Consider the following 19,083-nt stretch of genomic DNA (forward strand, 5'->3'; position numbering starts at 1 on the left):
CCCTGCAGACTTCAGAAACCCTACTTTTGGTAATCTGAAAGTGTTTGTCACTGCTGCTTGGACCTACCCTCCATTACTATTGCGTGAAACTGTTACTTAAAGAAAGGAAAAGAGAAGGATGAGCAGTAATGGGAGTCCCATGATGTGCTGTCCATACCTACATCTGCCTTCAGCCTCCCTCCCTCTTGGCTTCTCACCAAAACATGTTGTGTTCGCACGCTTCCTCCTCCTCTCTATGTATACACGTATACATGTGCATACACGAGGCGCAAGAGTGATACAGATATATATGCCTGCTATATAGAGAAAGACGTATACACATAAATATAAACTCAATAGTAATGTAGAAGTTAAAATAATCCCCAAGTCCCGCTACGACTGGAGCAGCATGTTCAGAGTGTGAATGAATGTGCATCTCGAACATACATCTCGAGGGCTCCAGTTGCAGGTAGTCCCCTGGTTTGCCCCAGGGCTCTTGCTGCTAACATGAAAAGGGATCAAAAATGTCAGAATAAAAATGTGATAGTGTCCTCCTTTCTGTTGATATAACTTGCCATAGACATAACTTGTTTCCTAGACTGCAGGGTGTGGGGTTATTGATAATGACTTTGTTGTGTTTCTATGCAGTTATCAGAGCAGGATTCAGCCTTGTTTTAAGGGTCTCTGCTAAATATTTTATTACAAATATCAAATCATAGATGGGTATTGGTTTTAATACCAGAATAAGTAGAAATACACGTGAGCAGCAGTGCCACCGGCTCCTCTGGCTGATTGCAGCTTTGGGGCTTGCCACGGGGTTTCCAACTGCGGCTGTGAGCAGCCCAGGTGCCCCACAGCCCCCTGCTGCCCACGGCCTCAGTCACGCCCTCACAGGGCTACGGCACAGTCGAAATCAAGGCCCTGAAGCAAAACAGCAACAACAAAAATAGGTATGTAAAGAGCTGTGATGATCTTGAAGTGTTTTTAGCATATTTTAGCAGATTTTGCATGACATTTACATAGCAATGTAGGCATTTTAGAAAAAAAATGTAGGATATAGTATCCAAACTGCAGGCAGACAGCTGGTCTGTGTCTGGGTTGCATAGATTTCAGTCACGTCATTATCTGGCTTACAGATAGATAAATAAAAATGTGGTAGCCTTTTGGACACAAACATCAGCACTAGAGCATCAGACACCGAACAAGGTTGTCACAGCAAGTATCCCCTGGCAGGGCTGAGGACAGTGGTACAAACGCACCCGTCCTGGTTGGGTCTCTGGGACATTGGTTTGCTAGAGCAGTCTTTACTCTTAATGGCCGTCTCCTGTCACTGGCTGTTGTTCAGGCCTCCTACATTTGCTGTTAACGCAGGGCATGCTTGCGTGTGTTTGCTTACACATAGGTATCCTACTGAAACCATGTAGCTTCTTGGAGCGTTGACGTGGTAGGCTCTGACTGCTCTTAAGTCTTCATTACTGTTAATTGTGGCCTTGCGGTTGCCAAGTGTTCCTAATAACTCTGTGTTCTAAATATTTTTGGTTGCCTTGATGAAAAGCAGACACGTACTTGTACGCCACTCACTGCTGTAAATAAAACAAGTCTGGTTTAGGAATTGTGTTATACTGCTGTGTAGTTGCTCTCTAGCCTGCCTGTGAAAGATGTGGACTGATGAAAGGTAGTAAAAAAAAAGAAAAAGAAAAAAAAAAAAAAAAGAAAAGAAAAAAGTCTTTGATGTTGGAAAGAATAGGCATTTTGGTAATAGAATAAGTCAGGTGAAATCAGTGACTTCTGTTTTTACAAGTTTTATATTTAATAAAAATACGGAAGGAACACATGGAATTTTCTTTTTATTTTAAATTTTATGTATGTATATAATGTGTGTTTCAGTACAGGTACATAATTCCATGTAGATTTGCGTATAACACTGTTAGGTACATGTACCTGCACTTAATCTGAATTGAGTGTCATTTGATGTATACAATAAGTAACAAAATATTGTACAGTATTGATGTACCCTAGCCATTCAGTGAATATACCTCTGTGGCCGCCCATATGTACATGTGTATTTAGCTTTAGTTCAGTCTTTTATTACTAAAATGAAGGGCAAGAGTTGGTCTGTCTAACATAATCTCACTCTCGTTTTTCCCGCCCTGCGCTTCACACTTCTTCAAATAACTGTTAAACTGAGGTGTAGTAGAGGAGCTGAAGTGGAATGCTTCTTTGCTCTGTGAGCAAGGTGTGTGCTCCCTTGATCGTTGATGGTACTTAACTTACCAGAAGAAACATGCTGTGTAGGAAGCTTGTTTGTTGTTTCTGTAAGGAATTTTATGAAGTTGTCTGGTTTTTAATGTTTTAGTTTGCAGGAATTTGCATAGAAGTTGCCAATGGATGGCTGTAAGATCATCATCTTTTATTTATTTTTCACATACAGTCATTTCTAGAACAGAAAGAACATTGAAATATATTCATTGTCTTCTAATCATTTGGTTGCTATAATGTTTGTATAACCTTTGGTTTAAACAATTGAAATCTTGGCAGCTTATATTCAAAAATTGAAGTGTGATGTTGAGATAAACACCATAAAACACAGGCCAGTTCTGGGTTTTGTCAATATTTTGTGTAAACTTTGACAAATGCATTAATATGACAAACGTGAAATAGTGAACATATGTGGCGTTTTAGAATTATTTTTAAGGAAAAAAGCATAAGAATACATTTCTTTACAATAATAGACCTACCTCTACTGTTACATAAACAAAAAGTATATGAAGTTATAGAATAAAAACAGAAAATAAAGGTGTAAACAGAAGAATGTCTGACAATCTACATATGTTGTAAAAAATTCTTGCAGCTGTTGACATTCATTTTCAATATTATAGCCCAGATTTATGACTTAGATGAATTGTTTTTTAGGATGCATGGGAAAAAGCCATGTAAGCATGCTATGGTGAAGATTACTTTTAGTAATTTCCCTCCTGTATGCAGTCTGGAGGCAGACTTTAGTATCTAGTGATCCAACAAAGTATTTAAAAATAACTTCACCTAATATCTATAGATAAAAAAAACAACCAACCAACCAAAAAAAAAAAAACCAAAACACCACCAACCCCTTTCCCCGCCTCCCTGCGCAATTCTTCAAGTCTAAACTCCAAAACTCCACTTGGGAGCTAGGAATTAAAATTTGAGTTGCATGTTTAACAGTGTAAAATCTCACAATGTTTGTGAGTGTACAAATAGAATGAATTTTCTACCTAGATTATTTGACATTTGAGGACAAAAGCAACTTATTTTGATAAAATTAATTCCTCTGGTCAGTTGAACACCTTGTAAAACCTTTGCTTTCAATGTTAATTGATTAAACGTTACTTTAGAGAATACATATCCTTTGTTATACCTAAGTAAGTTGCATACAGTTGGCATATAACATTCTCTACCCCTTCCAGGTGTATGGAATGAAATGTCTAACTAGATCATCTCTAACTGTAGTAATAATAATACACTTAAAATCAACCTGGACTATGAGGATGCCATGATTTTCAGCACTTCTTTAGAAACCTCATCTTTTTCCTTACCTGCGTTGTAATATTCTGTCTACCTCTGAACCATAGGCACCTGAGTTTTATGTATGGTACATACCTTCAACAGTACTGATGATTTTAATTCTCAACAAGTTTTCATTTTTCTTCACTTTTAATGCCTTAATGTAATTGCTAATATTTTATATGTTTTCCTGTACTTCCAAGTCTCACAAAATTTTGCTTCTGTAAATATCATGCATGCTCTGGTATCTTCCACTTCCACAAGAACATTAGCATTAGTACAATCTAGATTCACAGATGGAACAAAATATGATGCTACCCACAACATGTTTCTTGATCAGTGTCTTGCCTATGTGCCAGCAGTAGCTGGGGTTCACACGCTTAAACCAAGTAAAGTCTTTACTGAATAATTTTTTTTGTATTAGAACAGAGGCAAAACAAGTTGTTGTTTTGGACATTTTTTTCTTCATAAGAAGAGAAAAAAATGTTAATGCAAGCAAAGCTGGTAGACTAAAATGGCCTTGAATTTACTGTTTTCAGGCCAAGTTCAAGATTTTAGACTATTGATTTAATTGGAATTTAGCCTGTTATATTTATCAAGTTAAAAGGTATAATTGCTTTTGTGAAAAACAATTTAAAGGAAAATATTTATTTTAATGGACTATTTTGGAGCCTTGTCTTTGTCATTTGGGAATAGCTGAAATACTAACCATATGTGGTTCTGTTTAAAAGCCACAGGCCACAACTACAGTGATGTTAACATAATTTGTTACTCAGCCTCTGAATTGCATGTGTAAGTCATAGACTTTAATCCTGACTTGATTATGATAGATGGCTATTATCTTCTCAATCCCCTATCCATTTAGCCTCCAACCCTACAGAGCCAGTTACCATGTAAAATATTTTATGTGAAGAAAACTTAACTGACGGTAGGCTTGGGGGTTTTCAGTTACTTTTCACAACCTCTCAGGCACAGTCCGTAGACCACAGTGTTGCACAGATCAAAACGTGAAAACCATGACTACAGAGAAAACCCAAACCAGGATGCTGAGAGATGTTATGAGAATCACCACTTTGATTATCCATATTTCAGCTAAACTTTAACAAAGGAACTCTGACTGCCACATGCATTTTACATGTGCTCATTGCAAAGAACTGCTTTCGGATAATTTGGTATAAAAGTACCATATAACAAAGATTTGAGTTCTATCAGTCTTGTCTAATTTCTAATTTCAAATTGAAGATAGAACATGCATATGAAAACAGTAGGCATCAGAACTGATTAACTTAAAATCAATCCAGCAAACTGTAATTGACTATTCTAAACCATAATTATCTATTCATGAAAAATTGGCTTATGGAAAGGTGAAGTATCCTACCTGAAGTCTGCTCAGCTTGCCATTGGTGGTGTTCATTCCTGGCTTCAAATCCGGGGGCATTCTGTGCTTAAAAGTAAGAACAGCTATACTAAAATATATGAGCATTCTGATTATTTCTTTTATACAAATATTCACTTTCTTCAATAGCCTTCTTGAAAACCATCTCATCTGAGATCACCTAGGAGTAATCAAAACTGTGGGGAGAATTGCTGATTCTTGGGTACTTTTTTGCACAAGAGTGCGTTAAAGGTTGTTTCTGCAGCCAGAAATTTTCTGAATATTCCACAAACATCTTTGAGCTTGCATGTTGTCCATTCAGGTTTTATTGATCTCCATAAATACTGTTTTTGGAGAAGATGATTAGGATTTGTTGGGGGGAAATAACTTTTTTTTCCAAGTCAGCTTGAACCAAATAATGTTTAACAAATTTACCTAAGTCAACATGTTTTTTTGGTGCGCATTGTTTCCATGACAGTTTGAATTTTTTTTGTTTCAGTTACTGGTAATATATATGCTCTTGGGAGCATGAAGAGAAACAAATAAAGATGTTTGCTAAGAAGGAGAGGGAGTATTACAGGGAATGTCATATGTTCCCTGTTACCTCTTAGGACTATGTTCCATGTTTTCCATCTTAACAAAAAATTAAAATCTCCTACATCTATTCCTATCTATTTTCAAAATTTGAAACATAATTATGTACTTAAAAAAATAAAATGAACAAGTGTGTAGCTCAGTTTTCTGGTCAGTAAAAAGAAGCTGACCTTAGTGGACCTTGGGGTAGTTGAAATTCTGGTGGAGCCTGTAATCTCCGTGTTAGTGATGAAACATCTTTGGCTACTCAGGCAACAGTCTAATAAGAAAGAAATCATGAACAAATTAATTTTCATTGAAGTCATTTTAAGTCATAAGCTAAATACTTTCAAAATTCTCCAATAAAAGTTTTCCTGAAGAAAGACTTTCAAAAACTTACTGAAAAGACTAAAACCAATATTTGATTGTGAAGTTTAATGTCTAGTGCAGAAACCTTTAGCTTGTACCATACCACTGTAAAGCTTGGTTCTATCACAGATTTGTATGAATATGTAACTTTTTTAGAAATAAATGCTGACGTACTTATTCAAAAATTAATTTTGGTTAGCAGTGTATGCAAGATCTACAGTGGTTAGCGGCATTTAAAACCCATATTATTAACAAAAAATACTGATATATTTCTTTTCCTAGTCAACATGCAGCTTTCAGTTCGGAAGAGATGTCCCTGGAAGCAGCTAAATCAACGTTTCCTGTGCTTTCTTGGTCTCCTTTTTATTCTTTTCTGTATTCTTTTCACTGTGTTTGGTAGTCATCCTTTGACGGTCATTTTTTCACTAATATTAAATCTCTTGCATTTATTTTGTCATCACTCCATAGTGATTTCTCCAACTTTTTTTTTTTTCCTCATGACAGACAACCAACTTTACTAATCATTATTACAATGTAGGTGAATCTGTTGACTGTGTTTAGGAAATCATATATCAGTAAAAGACGTATCTGGAAACCTGATGTTTTGAAACATTCTGCAGTTCAGCTGAGAGGTGCTTCCTTAATTTAAGATTTCTTCATGTCTTGATTTGAGACACTATTGGGTTATGAGACTTTTACATATTCCAGAAATTGTTTCAGTACTGTAGACTCTGCTATGATCATCTAATGATTACCAGTATTGCCATATAGAGCTCCTTTATCTCACTTCAGTGATTACCAGTATGCTAGTAAAAGTTGGCAGGTAATATGCTTTCCTGAATACTATATCTTTAAACTTTTTTTTTGTTAACTCTGTGTGTGCCCAGATGAAGTATTATTTTAGGTATACAAAAGCTTCCATTCATGTATTGATCTTGCTAAGTTCATTACTGTTGTAAGATGAGACAGGGTAATCCTTATTTTGTTGTGTACTGGCTGCAGTGATGCCGTTATTAAAAACTAACAAAATAAGAATGCAACACATTGTATATCTCTGTACTTAACTCATTCAGGATTTGGGTCCAACATTTAATGACAAGGTATTTTCTAGAGATTTTCATCAAAATCAGATGTGCAGCACGTCCATGTTATTGTTACAGCAATGGTGAATTTTGGCTGACACTTAGCTGTCATATTTAAGGTCAGAAAAAAATCATGTACTTCGAAGGCAATGGTGAATTCTTTTGAAAACTTGGGAAACTATTTTTGTAGTTGCATACCAGATACTTGGTAAATTATCACAAAAAAGTAAGACCTTTTTATCTTTGCATTCTTGTAATTGTTAAAAATTTATCCAGTTTAACATATTGCTTGAGACAGCAACTATATCTAACTATTGGTTATATATCTTAATTTAATACAGTAAATCCCACAAGACTTTGTACCTTATAATATAAAATTCTGGTGCTTATCAATCAGCTTTTTACTTATTTTATTTCTAAAATAAACATAAATGTTTAGAATCAGCTATTGGAAGAGAAAAATACTTAATTTTCTCTTTATTGTTATAAAAATATGATATTAGCAGATTACTACCATGCAGTTATTCCCAGCTATAGAGTTAAATGAAAATACTATAATCTGGTCTAAACTTCAGTGATAGCCAAGGGGGTGGGGAGAGGAGAGGAGAGAGGTTGTTTTGGAGAAGTCAGGCTAATGTAAGTATTTATGAATTTAATTTATTAATTCATTAGTGTAAGTAAAATATAACAGATAAGATCAATTGCAGATTGAACTGTGAATGCAAAATGGTGAGTCAGTTTTTTGACAATATATAATAAGTGTAATGTTTGTCTATAGTGACAGAGGAGCTTTGTCTGCTCAGAGGGAGGAGGAGGCTATTATTAGTCTTCTACTCAGTTGTGGTGCATTGAAATGATTTCCATTCACACAATCAAATCCTTGGAATGCATTACCTGGCAAGATAGCTTATTTTCTGCACCTCCCTGAAAATGCCGCAAGTTTGCTGTTGAGTTTACGTGCCCTCATTCAGCTGGATCCAGAGGTACTGCTGCAAGTGCCGTGCTATATGTTTGGCATCCTTCCAGGCTGATTTAGTCTGTTTATGTACTATGTGCTCTCAGCAATAGCTTGGACTGCATGCCTTCCTATACACCGCTGCGTCATTGCGTTCACGTGTCTCACTCCACAAATGGGCATCAGTATACTACACAGTAGTATTTTATTGTGCTTGTGCATCCATCTCTCTTGCTGTGTATTAATATAGAAAGCCCAGATCTTTATTATTTATTATTTTCTTTTCTGTGGAGAGGAGAAGGTTCAAAGAAGAAGGAGAAGGATGGTAAATAAGAACATTTGAAATTTTTATTAAATTGTTGCCTAAGATCACCTAGCAGGATGTCTCACACTACTGAATAAAAAGCTACACTCTTAAATCTCCGTACAAAACGGCAAAGAACAAGATCCAAAATTTCAGCAGCATAAGGAGCTTACACAAAATGTGGCCATGGGACACTAGCATGATACTGAAAGAGAAGGCAGTGAGGACTGTGGGATTCATGTCAACTCTGATAGTGAATGTCTACCTGAAAGCCCAAGGATTTCTTTGCTACTTATAACTGCAGTTAAGATAAAAGGACTGAGAAGATGGTGAAATGTGATAGGATGTCTGCTCATATTTCTTGTTAGGAGGAGACACAGATTAGAAATATTTATCTTTTGAGTCATCACATTTATGCTTATTGTACATGGCTGACAGTTCATGCTGATACAGTGTGTTTCATTCAGTATACACACTGAATAATGCCATGCTGTCCAGAAATTATCTATTGATCTTCAGAATTCTGTCCTGCACTTATTTGGTACTGCATTCTCAGGAACTGGAGTGTTGATGTTTCTAGGAGGCCAAAGCCATTGCTGATGCTTAAACTTCTCACTTGTTACTTTCACTACCCGCTCTTTTTTTCAGCCATTGCAATCTGGCTTATCCTTCTGAAAGCTCCAAATATGAATTGTGTGGAAGGAATTTCAAATAGCGTGAGTGTAGTTGGGTCTTAATGCTTCACTAATATTTCACTGCACCCCAAGTTGCCTTTTATGAATCTTTTCATTGCCATTTACTGTGCTTCGGTAACAGAACTCCCCTTTCTGCACTTTCCCTCTATAATTTCAAGAAGGTGAAAACAAAGCAGAAACATGTTTGGACTAAAACCTTCAGGAAGGGAGATCAGATAGCCTAGGAGAAGATCTGTCAGGGTTTTAAAATGGATTAGCTGGCAACCTAAAAGCTGGTAAAGAAGGCTTTCTCTGTGGCTATATAGCTGGCTGTTGCTACTAGCAATGATTTAGAAGGCTATGGAACAGAAAAGGATCATACCAAGTTTTCCTACGATTTGTATCAAAGAAACAGTTTTGGTGGAAGGCAATGCTATAGCAAAGTTTCCTACTACACTTTGGCTTCTTTGGTCCACACAGCAAGCTCAAGGATTTCTTCTTCCTCTAGTAGTGTTTGCCCTGCAGAACTGTTTTTACAGAGAACAGGAATTTGTTTCAAGGACATTCAAACATGCCTCTTCAACTAGATGACAAACCAGTATGTTTTGGGAGCTTACTTTTTCACTTCTGTAACCAAAGTCGGAGGAGTTACTTCATGGAATTCTAACCTTCCAGGTTTCCTGGAGCAATTTGAAAATCCCAGAGAGAAGCATCAATACAAGTTCCAAGGCTGAAAGATTCAGGGGGTAGTTTTACAATTGCCAGTTCAAAATTGTTTTACTATTTCTTCCATTGTCTTTATTTATGTCTTACAAAAAGATGCTTCAAGTTGTTTTCACCTGTATTCTTAGAAAAACAAACACTTTATTAACATTAAAGGAACGAATTTTTAATAAAAGTTTCATAAGAAACAGTTCCTGCATCTAGCATGCACTTATCATACTTGTATTACTGAATGACAAAAAAGTGTAAGATTTCAAATAAAATCTGTATCTATATGAAAGAAGCTGCTGCCCATGCACTGGAAAATACAGTCTGAACACTTAAAATACTTCACATTAAGTTGAATAAAAATATTGTATTTTTCTAATTTTTCTTTTCCATAGTTTAAATATTTGTATTAGAATGTATATATTTCATTGATTAATGTTGTCTTGGAGGGAGGACTTTACTAAATCAAGCAGCTCTTGAAATCCCTGAATCTCTTGGGCTTTCCAGGCTTTGCAACAACATTCTTCCTTGATCACACAGATTTGATGTGTTAATCAAGATGGACACTGCTCTACAACATGCTACCTAATCACGCACAACATATGTCCTTCAGTTTCCCAAATTTGCTTGAGGTATTCTTTTCTATGAACCACTTATGCTTTAAAGGACTTTATCAGCCAGGGTTATAAAGCCTTAAATTTGCTGAGAGCTTTTTCTCCAGAAAAATGGGATATTTCTGTTAATGGCTTTAGTAGCATGATTTTTTCATAATGTAGAATGAGCCTGTTCTGATGTTGTTACAAGGTTGATTTTTGGATTAAGCAACTTGTACAACAACTTGTATTAAAGCTGTTAAAACTGCAACTACTCTTTGAAACATAACAGAAAATTTACATTCCAGTCTATTAAGGAACTGAGAGGTCTGGCAACAGGGTTGGCAACAAGGGATTTTAGGTTCCGTCAAATTCACCAGCACAACTAATACAATATGTCATTTGTGCCTAAGCATGGAAGAGCCCTTGCTGGCTGAATTCAAGATTCACAGTCTTATAATAAGATGAATTACCTCAAAAAAACCACAACCCCCCGCTTTGTCATCCTTGACATTTTGCAGCCATTGCAGGTCATCCCAGAAATATCCTTTTCCAGCAGCTGACACTTGTTTCATGAATCCAGAAATGGAGCTGCACCAACAAAGCTGATCCAAGAAAACTTCTTCCAGAAGCAGCTGGTCATTGTCGTTCTTCTTGTCCTTTGGTGCAGCTGTACACAGGCTAACCGGTGCCTGTGCCAAAACTGTAGCAAAGCTTCTCATTACTATCAAGGTTGGCGTAGAAAAACTGAAGCTGTCCGACAACACAATGTCAAATACGTATTGAAAAGAGACTCTGCTTTTGGCAGTTTGTGAAAAACGTGTCTCCCAGAGGCAGTGTTACATCCACACAAACATGTACTTGGGTTCCCAGGGGCACCTACCAGAACCCTGTGGATGCATTTGGGGGGTGTGTGTGTGTATATATATATTTAAAAAAAAAAATAAAAATTGGCATCAGCTTTCTCTCGAATAATTTTTGTCTGTGCTGCTTGAGCATAGCGTTTTCTCTTTATATACTTATTTAGTTCTTCTGGGCTTCTTTCAGTTCTGCACTCTGCTGACAGTTTCTGTCTCTTGGATGAGGTCCTTAAACTCTCTAATTGTTTTGTTCTTTTGCCCTTGCTATGAGTGTATCTCTTAGTGAGACTAATGTTTTTAACATTTTTTACTTGGTACAAGATATTCTTCCCCGTCCTATCTCCCATTAGTCTTATGCATTGTTTTCAATTATTTACTCTTTACCTCACGTATTTCTTTGAGAAACTTAATATCGCTACTGTAAATCAGTTCACTTCTTCTGCCTGTTGCTATTCTTATAATGCTTTTTTTCTGACATCAAGGTACTTCATAGTATTTCCGTTTCCTCTCATGTTGAGTGCCTGTTCAATGCAACTGCAATATACAGCAACAAAACAAGGTAATTCATTTTGCACCTTTTTCTGAATTTTAGGGCACGGTCTTGTTTTGACATGTATAACAGCACATGGTTCCAGGTGCTGTTCATGTGTAGCTTATGTTTTGCATGGAGTTACCCTGTCCCTTGTGCAGAACTTTGCATTTGTCTTTGTTGAAGTTCAGGAGGTTCTTGTCAGTCTGTTTCTGGCAGGCTGTGATGCCAATTGGTAGCAGTCCTGCCCTCCAGCATATTTACCACTCCCCCAGATGTGGTGTCATCCAGAAATTTGATGAAGATGCATTTCATGCCATTTTACACGTTGTTAATGACATCATTAGGTGGTGTTTGCCACAGTATGAGCCCCTGAAAACATGACAACCACCTGCCTGTTAAACTTGGAACCATTGACCACTGTCTTTTGAGTCGGACGGTGCAATCAGTTTTCCAGTCTTTCATCTAGACCATATCTCCTCAGCTTACCTACAAGGATAGCAAAGGAGCCTGTCTCAAAAGCACTGTTAAAGCCAAGGTAAATGAGACATGCTGCGCTTTCCTCAGCTACAGAGCTTGTTATTTCATCATAGAGGTTGATCCATTTGCCCTTGGTCAGCCTGTGCTTTCTGTTATCAATCGCTTTCTTGTTCTTTGTGTTTCTGGAAATGCATTCTGTGAGGACTTACTCCCTACAGTCCAGCCTGTAGTTCCCCCGTACCTGTTCCTTGCCTTCTTTGAGGTGTTGCCCAAGGTTTTATTTCTGTTTCCCCAGAAAATCAGTTACAATTGACAAAGTAACTATAAGATATTAAGTCTCCCAAGGGGAAAACTTCAGGGTTTAGAAGTTCTCTTTTCTAAGATGATGTCAGTGAGGGTTTCTAGCATAAATAAAAAATTATTTTGCCATCACATGATATTTAATGGAAAATTTTCAGTGAGCCCTACTTGCAAGTTGCATTCCATCAGCCATTGGTTGTTCAATTTCTCCATAGTGAACTAGACCCAGAATCTTTTGGTAACTGATTTGAGCTCAGCATTGACACTTTGCATTTTAGAAGATAGATATAAAATTCCACTTCTATCCAAACAATATTTTTCTAAAGTGAAAAAATGATTTTTCAGTGAATGACTTTACATACCCATAGAAATCTAATATTTTTTTAAAAAGGCATTAATTCCTGTTAAATTGTAAAAATTGTATAGAATGTGCACTGATGATGTGATGCATTTTTATTAAAAGTATATGAAATGAGAAAATTGCACGAAACTTAGAGAAGAACGGTAAAATTAAATTACGCAACATGAATGTGTTTTTAGATGTTTGAAAGTTTGTAACTTTGTTTATAGTTTAGGAGAAGAGATGCTGCTGTGCACCGAATGAATGCTAGAATGCATAAGAATGTGTGCTGTGTACTTTTGAACTGATTTGCTAATAGATAACTGGACTATACTGGAATACTGCATCTATTTTAATAGTTCTTCTAATATTTTAAACATTTTTCCATTGTTCCTGAATTCAATTAAGCAGGCTGTCTGTAAAGTGGTTTACGAAGTATCCTGTATTTATGTTTTGCAATCACTGTATAAGTGCTTTGGTCTACTAGGGCTTCAGGAATACACTGCAGTCTGTAGATATATTATGAATTAATCAGCCCTTTCCAACTGAGTAGTTAATGGATATTGATCACTGTTTTGTCATGAATTGCAATGTATTCTATCGTTTGAATGTTATTTGTCAAATAGTTTTTACAAATTACTGTGCAGGACCTTGTATCACAGCTGGTGTAGTTTAAGCTTTGGACAGAGTCACTGTGAATGAAGCCCTGCTGTGAAATAAAAGTCAAAAGGCATCTTGGCATCCCAACCATTTCCTTGGGAGAAGATTACAGCCTGAGTATGTTGAACTTTATTGCCATGGGCCTCATGACAGTATTCAGAAACATGCATGGCATTTCTGTTAAAGAAACTCAGATGTGCTTAGACGCAAGGGATGGCATTCTTGTGTTTATCAGTATCTTGCAAAAAAAATGTAAATGTTTTTACGCTTTTGGGGTACAGTAAAAATACAGTGAAGAATGTGTAATTTATGCATATAAAAATTGAGGTTCCTGATTTCCTAAACATAATTTGTTACGAGAGGGAGGAAATGACTAATTTCAACCGTAGACGAAAATATATTTATTGAGAAAGAAGGCGGGGCGGGGGGGGGTGGGGGGAGGAGGCTCGACAGCTCTTCTTTGAGCAAAATGTTTCTTGTTTTGGCTTGCTGTGAGATCAGAAGTACAATGGAGCTGCATAGAGAAAATGTGCTGCATTTGTTAACTTGTGAACATGTGGAGTAAAGCAAAAGGAAACTTAAAAATCAATGAACATTATGTCCTTGTGTAATTCCATCTAAATTGCATCAATTGAGTTCTGTCCCTTATAGCACTATGTTTCAAGGACAGACAAACCTGTGAGAGTTCAGGGTCAGGTAAAGACAAATATGAAGCTCTTCAGGAAGTAAAATCCTTCTAAAATGGAGTTGGACCTCCTGCTACCTGGAACGGCACTCCTACAGCATCTTGCGTCCTATTGCTGACATGACAGGTTCCTTAATGAAGTGGTCATTATGAAGGCTCCTAGTCAGGCAGAAAGACCACAAAGTCAAAACAAATTAGTGAGGATTCTTCTGGGTTGGATGCAGTTCCTTTGTCTTCTGTGTTTGCACTTGTATGAACGTAATGGCCATAGAGGATGAAGAAAGTGTTACATCTGGCATAATTCAGAGCACAGGTGAAGTCTGTCTAATATGGGCTTTGTGTTGAATTACTGCTGTCAGATAGTAACCAGGTAGCAATCTGAGAAGTTGCTACTCAAAAGCCCAAGGTGTGATTCCAGTCAATGTTAAACCTGGAAGCAATAGACAATAAGAGTGTACATTTTTGTTTTTATTTACTGAGAATCGCTGCAACAGTGTTGAAGTACAACAGAAGTTAAATTAAAAGCTTGCGTTAACGAGTAACATGTAAAATGTACTAGGGTGATTTATGAAGGAAGAGGGTTTTGTGAGTTTTTTTCAATAATTTTTCAAAATTATTAAATTTTGAAAGACTGTATATACATCAAAATGAGAAGTTTTAAAAGTAATAAGAATTACATAAGGTGGTATCTTCCAAGTTTTGAGTGTGTTCTTGTAGTTCTGCTGATAGATAAGTCCACAGGCAGTCAGCTATATGGGCCTCCTAGGTATGTCTTTCTTCCATCCTGTTTCTCAACTCCCAGAAGAGTTGCATTTATCAAAATTGTAGCTGTCTCAGTAAGGTTTGATTTCACCTTTGGTGACAAGAAAAAAAGAAAACTTTGATCCCATTAGAAAGCAGAGCAGCGGCTAGCAGTGATGTTAACTTCACTAGGCAAAACTGTGTATGAATCTTAGAAAGAAAGTAACTGTATATTAATTTTCACTGAAAAAAAAAAATTGCGTTCAATAAGACGATTCCCAACTTTCTTTTGAAGTTAATTATATGCTGTTAGTAATAAGTAATGTAAGTAATTAGTGTCACATTGGTATTTATTCCAGCAAAATATGTCATTTTGCCTGTTGCTCCAGATGATGGCTTTATCTGTGGAGTTAAAACTTTTATTTTAAATGCTTCTAAAAGTTACATTGGAAATTCCCAACAGGACTATGATTTTTTCACCTTTCTTTCAAGGCAGCATGTAATTATGTTAGATATAATCAGTACGTTGTGAAATTGTCAGTTTATTTACTTGGATTTTTAACTCTGCTGAGATTGAATATAAAGGACATTGGTCGTAACATCAATTAACATGGAATAGGTTTTCTTTGCTAAAAAATACCATTTTTCATAGTTCAATTGCAGTTATATTGTATTTATGTATGGATGCATAAACTTTATTCGGCTTATCTAATGAAAATTAGACCAAGAGCTGCCATGTTTAGTTTGAATGCATTCACTGCATGTTATGTTAATTTCATGCGATAGTCAGGCCTGCGGGTAATTCCATTTATTTATAGTGCTGCTGAGTGTAAAGCAAAATTGGGTCTCAAGTTTTCAGCATACTCGGATTTCTGTAGATTATTAAAAACGTGGTGTCAGCCTGAAAAGTTTACTGCCCAAAGCGGAATGTGGTTTAACACAGGAAACATACTGTATCAGCTAGCAGTTAAGGAGAGAGACTATTAAGATGGATTTTAAAAGAAAATTGCACTCCAAATGTTATCAGATATTTAATATATCTCTCCTAGATTTTTATCATGTGACTAAAAGAAGTAGGAATCCCTAAGTATCAGTTGTTATTTACTGCAGCCTGTTCAGGAAGGTGTGTAAGCTCGTGCGTAACTGTCGCTGAGCTTCACTGACTTTGGCTAGCTCTTGTAGTCAGTGGGACATCAGCCAACGGGTGCTTAAGGGCATTGTTGAATCTGGGCGTGCACCTTCAGTAGCAGATCAAGGAGGAATCTTTACCTGGGGTGGCTTTTCTTAGCTGTTCACGGCTAGAATCAGATTGCGGAGGGCATCTCAACTTAATGATGACATGAAACACCTTGTTTCCAAAAAAAAGTTCAGGTCAGTACTCGTTTTGAAGTCAAAAATGAGAAGAGTTGCTGCTTCTTTCCGGTACCAGAAGCCTAAGCCACCTACCAGATTCCAAAAGCCATTGGTGCTTTACCAGATGCGAGCAGACCCATGCGTCCATACAAGCAGTCAAAATCTGTAATTTCCTAGCTGTCAGTTCTGCAATGTAATGACAATATCTAACCACCAAAGGTTTGCTGCATATTTAAACTGAGCGGAACATAAAAGCAAATCACATGTATTATCAAAGTAAGTAATGTAAGGAAAAACATTCTCATTTTATTATTCACTTGTCAATTCAGTATAGCAAAACTATTTTAAATGTACATGAATTCTTGTAACAATTCCAATCTGCTACAGAGTTCAGCAACTATCTGAATATATGATCAGTATGGCCAGAATAATGTGATGGGTCTTCACTCGATTAGGCATGGATTCAAAATAGTACTCTGCACATGCATGGTGGAAGTCCGTATATCACTGTCATAAGACATGGTTTTTAGGAAATAAATTTGCTGAGAATAATTTTTGTTCCCCAGATGTGTTTCAGCTTCGTTTTGTGCAAATTAGGGGGAACAGCTTTAATTATTTTATGGTGTTGGATTTGTCTGCTTCTGTAGCAGTAGTAAGATATATTTTTCACAATTGGTAGAGACATTGTTATATATAAGGCAGCTGGATTGCTTTGTTTCAGGAGTCTAAATTAATTGCGTACAATACATGTATGACATTTCCAGTACTTTGCATGTAAAACTGAGAAGCTAAGATTTCAGTGCTACATCTCAGTTACCTATGGCATTCTGTCTTGCAGCTACAAAGCAAATAAACAGTTAATTAATTTCACTGTTCTTAAAACAGCAGTATTATACTTTATTCCTAACTGAGATCATTTTACATATCTTGTCATATGCTGGACAAGAAAAAATATAGGTATAGATAATACTTCCATACTACAAATCCAGGGGGTACTGCTGACGTAGAATATGTGGAGAATTTCATACTTGCAAGAAGGAATGGAAAAATAATCTACTGTGTTGTTTATGTGGTGATGATATATATCTTTGAGACATATGTTAGCTCTTGGAATATTGAATGCTCTCTAGGTGAAGATACATTGCTCAGTTTTTATAAAGATATTTTTATGTATATTTTGGGTAAAAGCCAAAACTCTTACAAATAACTTGAGCTAAGGGATTAAGTAGATAACTTGAAACAATGAGGATGGATCATTTTATACCTTGTTATAAATAAGCATGTACAGAAATAAGATACGTATTTCTTTGAAAGCTGTTGAGCATTCCTAAATGTTGTAAAGTCTGATTTTAAATGGGAAGTTTTCCGATTAAATGAAAAAAATAATAACAATATTTATCATATCCTTATATTAAACTACAAATACATGTGCTAATTTTCGAATGGGGGTTAAGGATAACAATAGGAAATAATGCAGAAACTGAAAATTAAAAGCAGTTGAGGCTATGTCCTTTAGTCTTCTGACTTCTTACAAACTAATTTGGGTTTTTTATATACGTGTCACAATACCGAAAGGCATCATTAAAACATATGTTGAGTTTCTCAGTGACCACTTTTCTTACTGTTTTCCTCTACCAGACTGGAATGTGTTATGAAGTGTGAGCACTTGCACACCTTTTGTTTTCCATGTGCAGTTAGCATACATGCATTCATGCAGAGTTAGACATGTTAAAACCTTCAGTAACTGTGCAGAAATAAAGCTTCACATCTACGAACTTGTTATACACCTTTTCAGAATACATATGTAAGTAGTTTTCTAAATGCTACTATATTTAAGTGTGTATAGACATTGGTATTCTGTTTAGGTGAGCTTGATAAAGTAACAGAAGATTAAGTATTTGTTATTGGAAAATCACAAAGGATGAAATCGACTTTTAAAGTAACAAGAAGCAAAATAGTCTTGTGATGAGTTTTTTAGTCTATTGTTTTAAACCTGCAGTCCATAATCACTCATCAGCCATTTAAGAAAGAAGAGTGAGATGAATACAAATAACATCCTAATGATCCTTAACATGATTGTTCCTGTAATGCAGATTTTATATTTCTGCTATCACAGTTGGCTGGTGCCAAGTTTTTGCTAGTTGCTGTGTTTTAGAGAACTCTGATATGAGATGAAGGCGTAAATGAAAAGTCTGGCAGAGGAGCGCTTGAGGTATTTCAATTTTGGAATTTGGTCAGATGTTATAGACAGTTAATAGGAGTGTGGTTTGAGTTGGAGGCTGCCTGTTGTAAGAATGAATTTTAAAAATATTGAAATGAGTTGTTCAAATGGAAATGTTGTTTTGCCATTCGTCATCCAGAGGCACAATGGTGATACATTTGTCTAATAGAACTATGTGCATTATTGTGTTCTTCAGTGTTGGCAAAAAGAGCTAATGAAAAAAATCTAGTCACTTAAAAAAAAGTATCTTTTTTAACTCTTGTTGAGTATTTTTTTGCTCTATGTTTTTTAAAAAAGTCTTAAAAATTCAAGTAGTTTGTTTTTTAAATATTAAGTTACATTCCATTTCTGGTTTCTTTTAAAAGACTTCCGTAATAAAATCACTATTTTCATCAGTGCAATTACTAGTTGATTTACTTTGGCATACCCTTTTCAGCCTAGAGAGACAGGAATGATACACTTGACTGTTGAATGAAGCATTCTGAGGCTGTGAAGAGAATGAGTTTTCATCTTCTTTTAAAGTTAACCTTGTGCCAAACTTTTGTAGAGACTGTGGAGGTGATTATTTCGTATTAAATATATGTAAATTCCTTTGTGTAAACTTTTTGAAAGTACATTCTTTAGTCATCACATCACTTCCATTTTAGTCAGATTCGCTGTTGACCCAAATGGAAGCAAGGTACCTTTTTATTGTTTCCTAAACAAGGAATATTTTCCTTTTTATATGTAAACTGTATTGGTCAAATTATGTTTGGACAT

At 36.0% G+C, this 19,083-nt stretch overlaps 1 protein-coding gene across 4 annotated transcripts in view; it reads left to right on the forward strand.

The window, feature by feature from the left end:
* SBF2 (SET binding factor 2) overlaps window positions 1–19,083 on the forward strand; it is a 323,859-nt gene that overhangs the window by 225,768 nt on the left and 79,008 nt on the right. The gene's annotated exons all lie outside the window — the stretch shown is intronic.

Source organism: Nipponia nippon, unplaced genomic scaffold (assembly GCF_047370975.1).
Source record: "Nipponia nippon isolate SJK-2023a ecotype South Korea unplaced genomic scaffold, ASM4737097v1 scaffold_10, whole genome shotgun sequence".
Lineage (NCBI taxonomy): Eukaryota > Metazoa > Chordata > Aves > Pelecaniformes > Threskiornithidae > Nipponia > Nipponia nippon.